This window comes from Sus scrofa, chromosome 2, assembly GCF_054392235.1.
Source record: "Sus scrofa isolate SSC_HxYL_T2T_F1_AM1 chromosome 2, Sscrofa_HxYL_maternal_Yorkshire_Landrace_v2.0, whole genome shotgun sequence".
In the NCBI taxonomy this organism is placed as follows: Eukaryota; Metazoa; Chordata; class Mammalia; order Artiodactyla; family Suidae; genus Sus; species Sus scrofa.
This window is the reverse complement of record NC_139384.1, coordinates 152,046,506-152,064,213: the sequence shown is the minus strand read 5'-3', so window position 1 is coordinate 152,064,213 and position 17,708 is coordinate 152,046,506. Positions and strand designations below refer to the sequence as shown.

Here is a 17,708-nt window from a genome sequence, read left to right as displayed (position 1 = left end):
AAAACCATGCGCTTTCACAACACAGACAGAAAACTGAGGCTCCACCGATATCTCACGGTGACCCAGGCCCACCTTCCGTGGAACTGATGGGAGGACAGGTCCCTCTTGGAGCTCAGCCGAGAAGGCAGGCGTCTAACTGGCAGAAAAGCCACAGGCCGCCCGGCCCAACCCCTTCCGGAGCCCTTCCGCGCGCCCCCGGCCTGGAATGGGCTCTTTTGAGGTCGGGGCGCCACCTGCTGGCATCTGTGAGACTTGCACCTGCTCCACCAGACACGCACAGGCGCGAGACCGCGGGTATCAGAGCAGCTGCCTTGAATTAAGGCTGTTGGGTGAGCCAGGTTCACGCTAAGTTCTTGGCATTCTCTCATTTCACACATTATCCCATTTCGTCCTCGCAGAATCCCTGTGAGGTGGACATCATTCATCCCATTTTACCCATGAGGACAATGAAGCTAGGAAAGTTAGGTGACCTACACCACCAAGTTTAAAAAAAAAAAAAAAGGAAAGGACCCCAGACTCCGCTCTCTGGTGTGTAATTTGTCCCCGGTGTGCACTTCAACTGGGCTCTTCCGCCTGCACGGGAGGGGATGGGGGAGCGACAGCTCAGGAAGGGGAGACATCCCCCTCCCTACTTGCCTCCCTGCCTTGGGCGCGATCCATCTCAGCTTAGTTTGACGCTGATAGAGCAGCTGTTCTTGCCCCATTAGTGTCCATGGCCTTCTCTCCTGACAGCTTGGGGGCTCCACGACGACAGGACCAAGGCAAATCTGTTCCCATGTTCTCTCCACTCAGCACTGACAACTGAACACCCTCGTGTGCCGAGCCCATCCCACCTGGGGCTGCACCTGCGGGCTCCACTCACCCTCTCCCTCATTCCCCAGTTCAGGAGCTCAGGCAGGTACAATACAAGCGGTTGTAAGTGACAGAAACGGGCTGCAGTGAAAGGGGGGATCGAGTAAATCCAGGTTCCCGCAGGTGGTCCTTCTCTACATCGGGAACCCCGTATTCCTCCCCGTATTCATTGCCAGGCAAGCCCCTCCAAAAAAATGCAGCTCAGTCAGCTCTGACCTAACGTCCAGCTTTGTGGGAAGAAGCCCTCCCTAGCCCAAGGATGGAAGCAAAAGTCTTAGGATTCAGTCCTTGGCCCCGCCCGCAAAATATGTACAGCCCTGAATCAGCCACTGTGGCCTAAAGAGCTACTGCCCACCCCCCAGGAGTGAGGAGTGGGGGATCCACACGGGCTGATGGTAGGAGGGGCAGGTCCCAGAGGAAACCGGAGAGGAGTCACCAGGAAGAGGAAGCTGCTGCTGCTCAGCGGACAGCACTGAGCTCGATGAGCCTGGCCACGCCAGAAGCCCACCTTTTCTTGGCTCCCAGATTCTTCTTTTTTTTAATCTGAGGCGTTTGAGTCACAAAAGTCACAGCTGAAGCAACGCCAGGTCAGGGATCAAACCTGCATCCCAGCGCTCCAGTAATAGTACCCATCCATTGCACCACAGAGGGAACTCACCCCATTTTTAGACCGCAGACCCCTTTCCAAATTATCGTCCTTCCTTCCTGCGTTCAGCAAACTGTTCCTGAGCCACGACACGGTCTCTGTTCCAGGTGAATCGTATCAGTAAACAAAAGCGGTGAAAGTCCTTGCCCTCCTGAAGCACGCCCATTGGGGGGGGGAGAAAGAAATAATGAATAAGTAAAAGGTATAATATTATAGACAATGATGAGGGCAGGAGGGAGGGCAGCTTACAGGGGAAAGAGGGCAGCAGGACAGCTATCAGGAGGGTACACGGGGGAGGGGTGTTGCAACTTAAACACGGGGCCACTGGTGGACACCTTGAGAGGGTGAATTTGAGCAAAGACAGAAAGAGGTAAACGAATTTGTCATGTAGCCATCTGGGGGCGGGGGTGAGATTTCCAAGGAACAGGAACAGCCAGTGCAAAGGCCCTGAGGCTGGCGTGTGCCTGCTGTTTTCCTGGAATCGCAAAGAGCAGAGGGAACAGAGGAGTGTGGTGGAGAGGAGGTGGAGAAGTCGGGGGCCGGCTGACATAGGACCTTGGAGGCCACCGGAAGGACTTTGGCTTTGACTCTGAATGACATGAAGAGCCACCCAAGCCTTGGGAAAAAGAACTGGCCTAATTTGACTTGCAGTTTCAAAGGGTCCCTCTGGCTGCTGTGTTGGGGATGGGTTGGAGGGGTTGGGGCTGGGCCTGGAGACCAGCGAGGAGGCAGTGACAGTCCCAGGTGACAGGGACTTGGCCCAGGGTGATAGCAGTGGAGCTGGCGAGAAGTGGCCAGACTCTGGATGTGTTTTGAAGTTAAAGCCAATACAATGAATTCGGGGTGGGGTGTGGGGTGTAAGAGAAAGGGGCGGTGTGAGTGGAGAAGAGGGGGTGGAGGGGCAACGGGCTCCCACCGCGCAGCTCAGGGAACAGCTGTGACTGCGTCGCTTTGCTGTACAACAGAAACTGGAGAAACGTTGCAAATCAACTCTAATAAAAATATATATTTTTTTAAAAAAAAGAGTGAAGAGTAACGTGAGGACCTGAACAGGAAGATGGAGCTGCCAGGAAGCAGGTGGGGCCGTGGAAAAGAAGGTGTTGCAGGGGCACAGGTGGCGGCTGAGACATCAGCTGGCCGCCCAGGCGGAGATGCCCGACCGACAGTGGACACGTGAGCAAGGCTGGGGGTGGCGATGGACATTCCAGGGAAGTCCTGAGGCCACGGGGTGGGGGGGCAGTGGGGGCGGGTACGGGAGGAAAGAAGCCCTGAGGGGCTCCCGCAGGATGCGGTGGGCGGGGAAGAAGCATCTGGAAAGGTAGAGGAAAAGCGGGAGCATGTGGGGTCCCGTCACCAAGGGAAGCAACCACTTCAAGGAGGAAAGAGACGGACAGTGTCGAACACGCCTGATGGCTCACGTGACATGAGAACTGAAAACTGACCTTGAGCCCTAACGACGTGGACGTGACCGAGACCTTGATGAGAGTCAGCGCAGTGGGAAGGGCCGGCAGAACCTGATGAGAAATAACAGTTAACAAGCTTGATAGGAGCATCTTTCACCAGAGCCAAGAGGTGGGTACAACCCAAGGGTCCAGGAGATGAAGGGACGAGCAAAACCTGGGAGAGCAGGTCTTGAGAGGTGAGCCGCCACTCGCCGTCCTTGGCCTTGGACTTATTTGGTCCATAGGTTTGGGGGAGTTTTTTGGAACCAATAACCTGGATAAAGATCTAGAAGCAGGAGTTCCCGTTGTGGCCCAGTGGTTAATGAATCCAACTAGGAACCATGAGGTTGCGGGTTCGATCCCTGCCCTTGCTCAGTGGGTTAACGATCCGGCGTTACCGTGAGCTGTGGTGTAGGTTGCAGACAGGCTCGGATCCCGCGTTGCTGTGGCTCTGGCGTAGGCCAGTGGCTACAGCTCCGATTCGACCCCTAGCCTGAGAATCTCCATATGCCGCGGGAGCAGCCCAAAGAAATAGCAAAAAGACAAAAAAAAAAAAAAAAAAAGACCTAGAAGCATACCCAGCATGCTTGAAGAAGCTGGGAGACGGAGGCAGACAACATCCAAAGCCAAAAAGAGGAGTTCCCATCATGGCGCAGTGGAAACAAATCCGACTCGCAGCCTTGAGGACGCAGGTTCGATCCCTAACCTGGCTCAGTGGGTTAAGGATCCAGCGTTGCCGTGAGCTGTGGTGTAGGTCGCAGACGTAGCTCGGATCCCGCCTGGCTGTGGCTGTGGTGTAAGCCAGCGGCTACAGCTCTGATTGGACCCCCAGCCTGGGAACCTCCATATGCCCCAGGTGCAGCCCTAAAAAGACAAAAACAAACAAAAAAGAACAAAGACCCAAAAAGAGGCAACAGAGAGAGTGGTCAAGACCATGATGCCTTGGAGTTCCCATTGTGGCGCAGTGGTTAACGAATCCAACTAGGAACCATGAGGTTGTGGGTTCGATCCCTGGCTTTGTTCAGTGGGTAAAGGATCCAGCATAGCCCTGAGCTGTGGTGTGGGTCACAGATGAGGCTTGGATCCCGCGTTGCTGTGCCTGTGACGTAGGCCGGTGGCTACAGCTCCAATTAGACCCCTAGCCTAGGAACCTATGCCGCAGGAGCAGCTCAAAGAAAGGCAAAAAGACACCCCCCCCAAAAAAAAAAAGACCACGACGCCTAGACCCAATTCCCAGCCCAGGTGTGACTGGGTCAATGTGGGCAGGTAAGTTAAGCTCTCAGTGCCTCAATTTCCTCAGCTCTGAAATGGGGATAATTGCAGTTCCCTGGTGGCACAGCAATTTAAGGACCCAGGCTTGGGTCACTGCTGTGGCGTGGGTTGAACCCCTGGCCTGGGAACTTCCATATGCCACAGGCACAGGGAAAAAAAAAAAAAAACACACAGATGAACAGATGGAGGGAGGGGAGATGCTCGGATGATGAGAAAGTAAATATAAACTGTCAGATCTGGGCGGTGGCTACATGGGTAGACTTTGTTCAACTTTTCTGTGTGTGCAAAATGTTTACTCCCCCCGACTGTACCAACACACACACTGGCATCCGTCTGGAGGGAAAGTCCTGGGGAGCTGGCAGAGCTTGTCTTCGAGGCGTGGGATGGGGGATAGTTTTTCCTGGTGTGCATTTTCTAACTTCCCATCACAAACACATGTTTTGGACCGAGAAAAAGGTAGTCACCAGAGAAGAGCCCATTCCCACCCAGAGGTTACGCGGTGGAGATGGAGGGCCGGAAAGGTTACTTCTGGGGGTCTGGGACCTGTAAGCTGGAGAGAAGGCTGGCATAGCGGTGACAGGGCACAGACCTCGCTAGAGCCGGCTGGGGCATGCATGCAGCACACAGAGGTGGGTGCTGGTGCTCCACGGGGTGGAAGGGGAACCAGGAGACAGCACAAGAAAGCCCGTCTGGTGTCACTAAAAGGAACTGTCCTACCATGGAACAGGCTGCCTTTTAAGGCAGTGAGCTCCCTGTCACATGAGGTGTGCAAGCAAATGGGTAGCTGGCAGGAGGGTTAGAGAGGAGATTTCTAGCCCTTTCCGATGAAAGTGCATAGGGCCATAGCCCCTGCATCACTGCATGACCTTGGATGCCTTTCTGTTTCCCTCTGGGCCTCAGTCTGCCCCCTCTGTTCAGTGGTCTCAGCTAAAACTATCCATGTACTTTTTCTGCAAAGATGGCCAAACCACCGGAGCTCCCCTTGCAGCTCAGTGGGTTAAAAACCAACTAGTAGGAGTTCCCGTCATGGCGCAGTGGTTAACAAATCCGACTAGGAACCATGAGGTTGCGGGTTCGGTCCCTGCCCTTGCTCAGTGGGTTAACGATCCAGCGTTGCCATGAGCTGTGGTGTAGGTCGCAGACATGGCTCGGATCCTGCGTTGCTGTGGCTCTGGCGTAGGCTGGTGGCTACAGCTCCGATTCGACCCCTAGCCTGGGAACCTCCATATGCCACGGGAGCGGCCCAAGAAAAGGCAAAAAGACAAAAAAAAAAAAAAAAAACCAACTAGTAGCCACGAGGATGAGGGTTTGATCCCTGGCCTTGCCCAGTGGGTTAGGATCTGGTGTTGCCTCAAGCTTCAGTGTAGGTTGCAGATGTGGCTCCGATTCGACCCCTAGTCTGAGAACTTCCATATGCTGCAGGTACGGCTCTGAAAAGAAAAGAAATAGATGGGGCGGACTCTGGTGGTATCCCATTTACAGTCCTTGAGACTTGGGCCTGATGCTCAGTTGAGATTCAGCAGGGAGAGCCCAGGCTCCAGAGGCAGGCCAGGGGCTCAGGCCTCAGCCCTCAGCCAAGAGGAAAGTCAGAACAAGGGTTGATGTTACTACACCTTGTTATTCCCATGATGATGGGAATACATCTGAGCTCACCCCAGAGTCCCGAACCCCCTCCTCCCCAAGGGAGGACCTCAGGGAGGGGTCCGAAGTCCTAGCCTCCCCCCCCAGGCTGTCGTGGTCCTGCCCAAGAGGGAGCCTGCTCTGATGAAGTAGGAATGGTGGGGGCCAGGGAGCGCCAAGAGACAGATCAACAAACCAGCACTCATCTGCAGAGGGCGTCATTCACGGCAGGCAGTAGTTAGAGCACAGGCGAAGGTCAAGCAGGCCTGGTCTAAACGCCCTGCTGAGTGACCTTGGGCAAGCGGCTGCACTTCTCTGAGCCTGTGAGGATGTGGCTGAGGATAAAATGAGACTCCACCGGAATGGTGATGAGCTCGTGGCTTTCTTTTATTCTCACACGCACAGTCGCTGGAGGCAGAAACAAGCACAGAGCCCCGCAGAGGTTCGCCCCCAGATCTGCCCGCCCCTCGGTCCCACCCCTCCAGCCCCGCCTTCCTCTCCCACCGCTTCCTCCCTCCCCTTCACCTCCTCAGGGTCCTCGGCTGCCCCCGTGCGGCCTTTCTCGGTACTGCATCAGCCCGCCCGGGTTACCCAGTCCTTGGCCCCCGCGTCCATTGCAAAGGTGAGGCGCCGCGTCATCCATCTCCTGGCCTCGGGCGGGCAAGCCGTCGTCTCCAAACCCTCAAAGACTTCATCATTCTCGGAGACCAGCCTCAACTCTTACGTATGGCTCCGGATCCTTCTTGCTGCTTTCCAGGCTGCTGGCAGGAGCCGCGGAAGCAGCACTGCACCCTGCTGGCTGGGGCGGCCATGCGGGAAGCAGGGAGGTGGGCACAGGATGCACTTGAGAGAGACGATCACCTATGGAACGGGGGCCTCTGGGAGTGGCCAGACACACACACACACAAGCACCCACACGCCCAGGCCGCCAGGTGCACACACACAGGCACACACACCCGAAAGCACCAAGTGCCCATGTGTGCACCTGTCCCTGTCACGCACAGCGCCATCACTGCCCAGTCAGCCCCATTTTCCCTCTGTCCCTCCTGTGCCGTGTTCCCCCTCCACCCCTCTCCCGCCCACCACCTAAGGAAACCAGTGCTTACTGTAAACTGCAAATACAAATTCCTTTCCACGCCTAAAGCCTCGGATCACCTAGCCCGCCCCTCAGACCTCATCTCCCACCCCCATGCCCTCGCCCATTACTCACTATTTCTCCAGCAAACACATGGCTTCAGGCCCCTCGCGCTTCTGTTTCCTCTTCGGGAAGTGTTCTTCCCCCAGGTCCTCCAGTGCCTGCCTCCTCCCTGTCTTTTAGGCCCAGTTTATTTTATTTTTGTCTTTTTAGGGCCACACCCACAGCATATGGAGGTTCCCAGGCTAGGGGTCGAATTAGAGCTGTAACCACTGGCCTACACCAGAGCCACAGCAACGCTGGATCCTTAACCCACTGAGCAAGGTCGGGGATCAAACCTGCATCCTCATGGACGCTTGTCAGATTCGTCTCTGCTGAGCCATGATGGGAACTCCAAAGGCCCCATTGAAATACCTTCTGGACCACCAGAGCTAAGAGGCCCCTGACCTCCGTTCTCTCCAAGCGTGGTTCCTTCAAAATGTGTATCCTCTTCATTAGAGAAACACACATCAAAACCACGGCGAGATTCCACCTCCCATCCATTAGAATGACTACTTTAAAAAAGGCAGGAAATAAGTGTTGGTGAGGATACAAAGAAATTGGAACACTGGCGCATGATTAGTGGGAATGTCAAAGGGTGCAGCCACCGTAGGAAACGATCGCCCCCCCAAAATTAAAAATAGAATGAATGTATAATCCAACAATTCCACTTCTGGGGATATACACTAAAGAACAGAAAAGCAGGTCTCGAAACGATATTTGTACCCCCATGTTCATAGCAGCACGACTCACAAGAGCCAAGAGGTGGAAGCAACCCACGTGTCCATCAACGGATGAATGGAGACATAAAATGTGGTGCACAGACACAGTGCAACATGACTGTCCTTCAAAAGGAAGGGAATTCTGGAGTTCCCGTCTTGGCTCAGCAGAAACAAATCTGACTAGTATCCATAGGAATGCAGGTTCGATCCCTGGGCTCGCTCAGTGGGTTAAGGATCCAGTGTTGCCGTGAGCTGTGGTGTAGGCCACACACATAGCTTAGATCTGGCGTTGATGTGGCTGTTCCCGAGGCCGGCATCTGTAGCTTCGATTTGATCCCTAGCCTGGGAACCTCCACATGCCACAGGTGCAGCCCTAAAAAGACAAAAAAAAAAAAAAAAAAAAAAAAAAGAAGAAGGGAATTCTGACACATGCTACAGCATGGATGAACCTCAAGGACATCATCCTAGGTGACATAAGCCAGTTACAAGATGACAAATACTGCATGATTCCACTTAAGTGAGCTCTGCAGAGTGGTCAGATTCATAGAGACAAAAAGTAAAATGGTGGTCGTCAGGGGCTGGGGGGTACAGAAGGGGGCGCTATAGTTTAATGGGTACAGAGTTTCAGGTTTGCAAAATGAAAAGAGTTCTGGGAGTTCCCGTTGTGGCTCAGTGGTTAATGAATCCAACTAGGAACCATGAGGTTGCAGGTTTGATCCCTGGCCTTGCTCGGTAGGTTAAGGATCCGGTGTTGCCCTGAGCTGTGGTGTAGGTTGCAGACTCGGCTCGGATCCTGTGTTGCTGTGGCTCTGGTGTAGGCCGGTGGCTACAACTCCGATTAGACCCCTAGCCTAGGAACCTCCATATGAGCGGGAGTGGCCCAAGAAAAGGAAAAAAAAAAAAAGAAAAGCATTCTGGAGATGACAGCAGGGATGATTGCACAACAATGTGAATGTACTTAATGCTAGTGAACTGTACACTTCAAAATGGTTGAGACAGTGCTTTTGTTAGTTGTCTCTAACCACAATTAAAACTAATAAAATGGAGTTTCTGCTGTGGCTCAGTGGCTACGAACCTAACTAGTATCCATGAGGATGTGGGTTTGATCCCTGGCCTCACTCAGTGGGTTAAGGATCCAGCATTGCCATGAGCTGTGGTGTAGGTGGCAGACGAGGCTCGGATCTAGCGCTGCTGGGGCTGTGGCTTCAGCCAGCACCTGCAGCTCAGATTCGAGCCCCAGCCTAGGAACTTCCATATGCTGCAGGTGTGGCCCTAAAAGAAAATTATAGGCCAGTATCTTTGATAAATATAGACACAAAAATTCTCAACGAAATTTTAGCCAGCAGCATGTAAAAAAGATCATACACCACAACCAAGTGGGATTCATCCCAAGTTCACAAGGATGGTTCAACCTACACAAATCAATCATCATGCACCACATTAACAGAAGAAAAGTCAAAAACCACATGGTCATCTCAAAAGATGCAGAAAAAGCATCTGACAAAACCCAACATCCATTCATGATAAAAACGCTTACCAAAGGGGGTAGAGAGGGAACACACCTGAACACAATCAAAACCATTTATGACAAACCCACCGCCAATATAATACTCAACAGAGAAAAGCCGAAAGCCTTCCTGCTAACATCTGCAACAAGACAAGGATGCCCACTCTCACCCCTTTTTTCAACACTCCCAGTACTGGAAGTCCTAGCACAGCAATCAGACAAACTAAAGAAATACAAGGCATCCAAACTGGAAGAGAAGAGGTAAAACTGTCACTGTATGCAGAGGACATGATGCTATATACAGAAAACCCTAAGGACTCCACCCAAAAACTACTGGCAGTAAACAATGAATTCAGCAAAGTAGCAAGATATAAGCTGAACATTCAGAAATCAGTTGCATTTCTGTATACTAACAATGAAATGTTAGAAAAGGAATATAAAAATATCTTCTAAAATCAAACCCCCCAAAAAATGAAATACCTAGGAATAAACCTAAGGATGTGAAAGACTCATATGCTGAGAACTATAAAACATCAATTGAGGAAATTAAAAAGGATTCAAAGAAATGGAAAGATATTCCATGCTCCTGGATTGGAAGAAGTAATATTGTTAAAATGCCCACAGCACCCAAAGCAATCTACAGATTCAATTCAATCCTGATCAAATTACCCATATTTTTCACAGAACTAGAACAAATCATCCAAAAATTTATATGGAACCATAAAAGACCCTGAATTGCCAAAGCAATCCTGACGGAAAAAAAAACCAAGCAGAAGGCCTAACTCTCCCAGACTTCAGACAATATTACAAAGCTACAGTCATCACGACAGTGTGGTACTGGTACCAAAACAGACATACGGACCAACGGTACAGAACAGAGAACTCAGAAATAAACCCAGACATCTAGGGTCACTTAATCTTCGACTAAGGAGGCAAGAATATAAAATGGGAAAAAGACAGTCTCTTCTGCAAGTGATGCTGGGAAAACTAGACAGCTGCATGTAAATCCATGAAACTAGAACACACCCTCACGCCATGCACAAAAATAAACTCAAAATGGCTTAAAGACTTAAACATAAGACAAGACACCATGGGCGTTCCCGTCGTGGCTCAGTAAAGCCCACTAGGAACCATGAGGTTGCAGGATCGATCCCTGGCCTTGCTCAGTGGGTTAAGGATCTGGCGTTGCCGTGAGCTGTGGTGTAGGTTGCAGACAAGGCTTGGATCCCGCGTTGCTGTGGCTCTGGTGTAGGCCGGTGGCTACAGCTCCGATTCGACCCCTAGCCTGGGATCCTCCATATGCCTCGGAATCGGCCCAAGAAATGGCAAAAAGACACACACACACACACACACACACACAAAAAGACAAGACTCCATCAAACTCCTCGAAGAGAACACAGGCTATACAATCTCTGACATCAACCTTACAAATGTTTTCTCAGGTCAGTCTCCCAAAGCAATAGAAGTAAAAACGAAATCAAATCAATGGGACCTAATCAAATTTACAAGTGTTTGCACTGCAAACGAAACCATAAAAAAAAAAAAAAAAAAAAAAAAAGACAACCTATGAAATGGGAGAAAATAGTTTCAAATGATGCAATTAACAAGGGTTTAATCTCTAAAATATACAATTTATACAACTCAACAGCAAAAAAGCCAACAACCTAATTGAAAAATGGGCAGAAGACCTGAATAGACATTTCTCCAAAGAAGATAGGCAGATGGCAAACAGGCACATGAAAAAATGCTCAGCAAGTCAAAACTACAATGTAAGAGAAATGCAAGTCAAAACGGCAAGGTACCACCACACACCAGTCAGAATGGCCATCATTAATAAGTCCACAAATAACAAATGCTGAAGGGGGTGTGGAGAAAAGGGAACCCTCCGGCACTGCTGGTGGGAATGTAAATTGGTACGACCACGATGGAGAACAGTATGGAGGTACCTTAGAAAACTAACTATAGATCGAATATACCCCAGCCATCCCACTCCTGAGCATATATCCAGACAAAACCTTCATTGAAAAAGATACATGCACCCCTATGTTCACTGCAGCACTATTCACAACAGCCAAGACACGGAAACAACCTAAATGTCTATGGACAGATGACTGGATTAAGAAGATGTGGAACAAAGACATGATGGAATACTACTCAGGCATAAAAGAGAACAAAATCATGCCATTTGCAGCAACACGGATGGAATTAGAGACGCTCATACTAAGTGAAGTACGTCAGAAAGAGAAAGACAAATACCATATGATAGCACTTGTATCTGGAATCTAATATATAGCACAGAAACAAACTCATGGACTTGGGGAACAGACTTGTGGTTGCCAGGCAGAGGGGGAGGGAGTAGGATGGACTGGACTGGGAGTTTGCATTTACAAGTGGAGTGACTAAGCAATGAGATCCTGCTATATAGCACAGGGAACTACATCTAGCCCCTTGGGCTGGAACATGATAGAGAATAATGTGAGAAAAAGAATGTATACAGGAGTTCCCTTCGTGGCTCAGCCATTAACAAACCTGACTAGGAACCACGAGGTCGAGGGTTCGATCCCTGGCCTCGCTCAGTGGGTTAAGGATCTGGCGTTGCCGTGAGCTCTGTTGTAGGTGGCAGATGCGGCTCAGATCCAGAGTCGCTGTGGCTGTGGCGTAGGCCAGCGGCTACAGCTCCAATTAAACCCCTAGCCTGGGAACCTCCACATGCCGCAGGTACGGCCCTAGAAAAGACAGAAAGACAAAAATAAATAAATAAATAAGCAAAAATAACAATAAGATAAATGCATAAAATAAAAATAATAAAAAGTATATCAAAACTTCTTTTTGTTTTTTGTTTTTGCTTTTTAGGGCCACACCCACTGCATGTGGAGATTCCCAGGCTAGGGGTTGAATTGGAGCTGCAACTGCCGGCCCACACCACAGCCAGAGCAATGCCAGATCCGAGCCTCATCTGCAACCTACACCACAGCTCATGGCAACGCCAGATCCTTAACCCACTGAATGAGGCCAGGGATCGAACCCACAACCTCCTGGTTCCTAGTCAGATTCATTTTTGCTGCACCACGATGGGAACTCCAAAAAATATATCAAAACTTTTGTTTGCTTGCTCAGTCCTGCCCCACCCATTAAACTGTGAATTCCAGAAGAGCAGGGCTCTGCCTGTGTGGTGCACCTACTATGTGCTGCCAGTCACTGAGGACGTGGGGAACAAAACCTACCTGAGACTCAAAACCTGGCGGGAAAGGGAGAAGGATGCCTAACAAAGAAATAAACAAAATTATCACCTATCAAGGGAAATATAAAAGTGTCTTCAGCATGGAGACATCAGCTGGGGCAGTCAGGCACACCACCCTGGAGGAGGTGGCATTTATGCTAAGACCCAAGAAACAATAGAATCAGTCGTCAAAGCATCTGGGAGACCAGAGCTGCAGAGAGAGGGAACAGCAAGTGCAAAGGCCCTGAGGTGGGTACAAGCCTAGTATGCTAGCGGAACAGCACAGAGAGGAAGCAGGGAAGCAGGGTAACAGGGCAACAGGAGAACCCGGGAGAGGCAAAGGGGATGGAGGGCATTCTTTTTTTTTTTTGTCTTTTTGTCTTTTTGTCTTTGTAGGGCGGCAGCATATGGAGGTTCCCAGGCTGGGGTGGAATGGGAGCTGTAGCTACCGGCCTACACTAGAGCCACAGCAACGCAGGATCTGAGTCACGTCGCAACCTACACCACAGCTCATGGCAACGCCACATCCTTAACCCACTGAGCAAGGCCAGGCCAGAGACGGAAGCAGCTTCCTCATGGATACTCGTCAGATTCATTTCCACTGAGCCACTACAGGAACTCCGGGAGGGCATCCTTGATGACAGAGAAGGGAGGCCCCACCAAGTCACCAACCTCCTCTTCCACAAATGCGCTTCTGTGCATGGTGGCCTCCAAGTCCCACGCTCTGCTAAAGGCTTTTGATGAATCAACTCAGAGAATGTGCACAGCGGTCCTCAGGGCAGATGCAGTCATTTTTCCTGGGGCATCAAGGAGGATAGAGGGTGAGAGTTTGGGGGGCCGTTGGTGGGACCAGAACCAGAGGCGAACAGCGGGGAGGCAGTCTTCAGCCCCCACCCCGCCCTGGCAGCCTGCCCTTCCCGCAGCCCTTAGGGACCCAGGCTGAGGAGGCGCTTTCCTTGGCTGGTGACTGTCAAAGGGTCTCCGTTCCTCTCTTCACTGCCCCCCAAAAGCAAGCCAAGGAAGGAGAGCTCACGCCCTCGCCCTCACCCAGAGGGGAGTGGGCGCTGGGAGGAAGACGGAGCCCTCTCCAGCGGCACAGCAGTCCGCTTCTGAGGCCCCTCTGCAGGCCTGCCCTTGGGGAGCCCCATCTAAAGAGAAGGCAACCAGGAACCCCGGGGCTTGGGGGCTGGATGGCAGCCTGGAAGTCAATGACGAAGACCTCGGGGCCAAGGTCAGCATCACTGGATTCCCCCAGATGCCCTGCACTGCCCTAAACCCTGGACTGGGGCACACAGGGGCAGCAGACCCCCCAGGGGGTAGGGGGGCAGGTCTTCCCGCAGCTGGAGGGATATGACAGAAAAGGAGGAAGTTCCAGCTCCTGCCTGCGCTCCTGGGCTCAGGGAACTGAGAGTGCACTGCACAGAGGGGACAGCCCCAGGCCCACCCTCACAGCGTCCCACCCTCAAACAGACGGGGCGGGGGGTCTTCCACCAAGAGCAGGACCCAGAAAATGGAAATGCAGGAGTTCCCTGGTGGCTCAGTGGGTTAAGGATCTGGCTTGTCACTGTTGTGGCTCAAGTTTGATCAAAAAAAAAAAAAAAAAGAGAAAGAAATGCAGAGCCCCTGTCCAAGAATCCAGGAGCAAGTGCCTAATATAGAGGCACTCAGTATAAAACTAAATAGAGACGGAGGCTTTTCCTTTCCTGTGGGGTCTGCCTCTCAACTCGTCAGGAATTTTTTTTTTTTTTTTTTTGTCTTTTATCTTTTTAGGGCCGCACCCACATCATATGGAGAGTCCCAGGCCAGGGGTTCAAACTGGAACTGTAGCCACCAGCCTACGCCAGAGTCACAGCAACAACGCAGGATCTGAGCTGCATCTGCAACCTACACCACAGCTCACAGAAACGCCAGAATCTTAACCCACGAGCAAGGCCTGGATCGAACCTGCATCCTCACGGTTGCTGGTCAGGTTCATTAACCCCTGAGCCACAACGGGAACTCCGTCAGGACGGGGTATTTTTAATTTGCTACTTAATGTGATCCTAAGCAAAGAAAAATTAAAAATTTAATGACTAGCATGACTTTTAGCATGCCTCTTTATATCAGGCGATGCCCGTTTTAAATGCAAATATAAGGACATTTCACTCGCAAGCAGTTACTGAAATTTACAGTTTGTAATTTGCAGCCTGTGCGTGCACACGCGCACGTATTTCATTCTTACCTGAGCGGTGGAAACACCGCACAAACTCAGCTGGTTTTTTTTTCTTTGTTTTTTTTTTTTGTTTTTTTTTTTTTTGGTCTTTTTGCCATTTCTTGGGCCGCTCCCGCGGCATATGGAGGTTCCCAGGCTAGGGGTCGAATCGGAGCTGTAACCGCCGGCCTACGGCAGAGCCACAGCAACGCGGGATCCGAGCCGCATCTGTGACCTACACCACAGCTCAGCGCAAGGCAGGATCTTTAACCCACTGAGCAAGGCCAGGGATCGAACCCACAACCTCATGGTTCCTAGTCATATTCGTTAACCACTGTGCCATGACGGGAACTCCAACTCAGCTGTTTTTATTTCGCCTGGTCCGTGCACACTCTACCAGCACGCTCTACCTGTGGCTTCCTGATGAGCAAGGAAGGGCTGACAGGGAAAGGGACTGAGGGCTGCTCCATCCTTCCCTGTGCTGTGTCTTCAGAATCAGGGGCAGGTGGTGGCTTCTCCAGGGAAACAATATCCAGGTAGGGAAGAAGCCAGACAAAGAAAGAAAGGGGGTAGGGGAGTTCCCGCTGTGGCTCAGCAAGCTAAGACCCAACTAGTATCCATGAGGATGCAGGTGTGATCCCTGGCCTCGCTCAGTGGGTTAAGGATCCCGCGTTGCTGTGGCTCTGGCGTAGGCCGGCAGCTGCAGCTCCGATTCGACCCCTGGCCTGGGAACCTCTGTATGCCTCGGGTGTGGCCCTAAAAAGCAAATGGAAAGAAAGAAAGCAGGTGGGAAACCCTGAGGAGATTCCAGGGGCAACGATGCTCCGGCCGGGCTGCTTCTCTCAGAGGAGCTTTGGGAGATGAGGGCACGGAGGTGACAGGTCACGTTCTGGAGGCCCTGAGTGCTTTCCACTGGGTCTGATTCCACTCTGACCATGCAGCCCCTGCCTAGAGCCTTCAGTGGCTCCCCAGCACCCTCAGGATAAAATCCACAGCCCCCTCCCTGAGCCCTGAGCCCCGGGCCTGCCTCCCTCCCACCATCGCTCACTGCCACACACTCTGCGGCGGCCACAGCCCTGCTCCCCCAGACCCCTGCTTTTCTTTCCCTCCACCTAGAACTTTCTTCCCCACCGAGCCCCTTCTCCTGGCTAATGCACGCTCATCTGTTGGGTCCCGACAGTAATATCACCTCCTCCAGGAAGGTGAGGTCACCTCACCTCCCAGGCTGGGTCCGGCCTCCCCCTGGACGGTCACAGGCCCTGGGCTCTCCCATCGCCGCCTGGCAATCCCTCCTCCTCGCTGGGAAAGCCAGCCTGGTTCCTGTTCAGGTCAACAGCCCCAGACCCCAACGCAGAGCAGGTGCTTGTTGAGTGAATGCCTGAGTTCAGAGCCCTCGCCTCTGTTTGAGCAAAGTATTGTCTCAGGTCACGGGCCCGGGAGGAGGGACCCACAGGCGTAGCTGTGTTCCAGGCCCCATGGCACATCGCCTTCCAGACCTCCCATCGGCCCGGGCAGGGGTGTCCTGGTACCTGTCACACAGATGAGGAGCCAGAGAGACGGGGTGGGCCGCCTCCTCTTTCCTCGCCGCCTCCCCCCGCACCTCGCCCACATCCAAGCCCCAGCCAAGGGCCTCCCGGCCAGGCCAGCCCAGCTGTCCTCTCTTCTTGGCCAGCCCCTGAGAGAACGTGCTCCCAGCTGGGGCCTGTCGGGTCCCTTCTCCCTCCCCCTCTTCCTCCCCCTCCCCACTTCCTTCCTTCCTGTGCTGGGATATTCCCTTGGCAGGAAAGGCCCCAGGTCCAGGGCAAGGCCCCCAGGTCCAGCTGCCCAGGCCAGGACACATGCTTCCTCCATCAACCAGCCCCCTCGGGCCTCCCCGGGGGCCGGAAATCTGATCCGGGCCGAGGGAACATGGGAGCCCTGCGCAGGGGACAGCCCAAGGTCATCTTGTCCCTCCCCCGGCCTCCAGCCCCAGCACAGGCAGGGGAGCCCTGAGCTCATCTGGGAGGCCTGGAGCCGGGCACCGACCGACCGGGGCTGCAGGGGCTTTGAGTCTCTGCCGGTGAGCTGGTCCTGAACCGCGGCCCACCTCGCCTAACGACCTCTAGGCTCTCCTGTGCTGAGTCACACGGCACCTGGCATGAAGCGAAGCGAGCGCTCCGCTCACAAGCATTGCTCATCGTCATTATTCTCCCCCACGTCATCATCATCATTGGATCTAATCCTCGCAGCTATCCTGGGGATTCGGTAGAGACTGCAGTCCTCATTTTATACAGGAAGAATCTGAGGCTTAGGAAGAAGACAGTGACCTGCCCAAGCTCCTTCGGCAGGGAGCAGAACGGAGCCCAAACCCAGACAGACCCGGGGTCTCTGCTTCCCGCCCGCCCACCCGTTCCTGTGATTCTGGAATAATTCTTTACCTGCTGGGTGCCTCGGTTCCCATGTCCACACAATGAGGAGGAAATGGCAGGGGGGGGGTCTCTAAGGACCTGTATTAAGTCTAAGGGAACTCGCCCGCCCATCCACTGAGCAGAGGCTTGCCAAGCACTGTCCTGATGTCCAACCAGCGATGGGCTGAAGAGACCAGATCTGACCCCGGCTGGTCCTACAGGCCCAGGACCCCCAGATGACCTCTTCCTCCCCCTTCGGAACAGCCTGCAGGAGTCTAACCTGGCTCCCTCCCACTGAAGCTCCATCTATTTCCCCAACATACACAAGAGAGAAAATGTCACCTCGTGGGAGAGGGAAAGGGCGCCCCAGGACTGCGGAAGACTGGGGAACAGGTCCAGGCCGGTGGGCAGAGGCGGTAAGGCCCGCACACAGGAGTAGGTCCATCAATGGGGATCCCGTTGCTAAGGGCTTAGGGCCAGGTAGGAGCTGCCAGGCCTGGAAGGGAGCCGCCTCACCCTACTACCACCCCTCCTCCCCGACTTCTGCAGGCAGCACACCCCGGAGAAAAACCCAAAGTGCTGAATCCTTGAGTTGAGAGCTATTTCTCAGCAGACTCAGCAGCACTCCCCTTGCACCGCCACCAGTGCCAAGCTCCCCAGCCAATGTTCTCCCTC

At 52.8% G+C, this 17,708-nt stretch overlaps 1 protein-coding gene across 16 annotated transcripts in view; it reads right to left on the bottom strand.

Moving 5' to 3' along the window:
• Nucleotides 1-17,708, bottom strand: part of PSD2 (pleckstrin and Sec7 domain containing 2) — a 684,196-nt gene that overhangs the window by 59,773 nt on the left and 606,715 nt on the right. For 4 of the 16 annotated variants that reach the window (XR_014838857.1, XR_014838856.1, XM_085014751.1 and 1 more), the window contains exons 1-3: nucleotides 6,358-6,774; nucleotides 2,941-3,012; nucleotides 1,511-1,649 (exon numbers count right to left, since the gene is read on the bottom strand). The gene's annotated coding sequence lies outside the window, so the exon portion shown is untranslated. Of the gene's footprint in view, nucleotides 1-72; nucleotides 196-1,510; nucleotides 1,650-2,940; nucleotides 5,494-6,028; nucleotides 6,241-6,357; nucleotides 6,775-7,042; nucleotides 7,144-13,127; nucleotides 13,253-15,863; nucleotides 15,956-17,708 lie in introns of those variants that run through there. The other 12 variants (XR_014838855.1, XM_085014755.1, XM_085014764.1 and 9 more) reach the window with 9 other exon arrangements.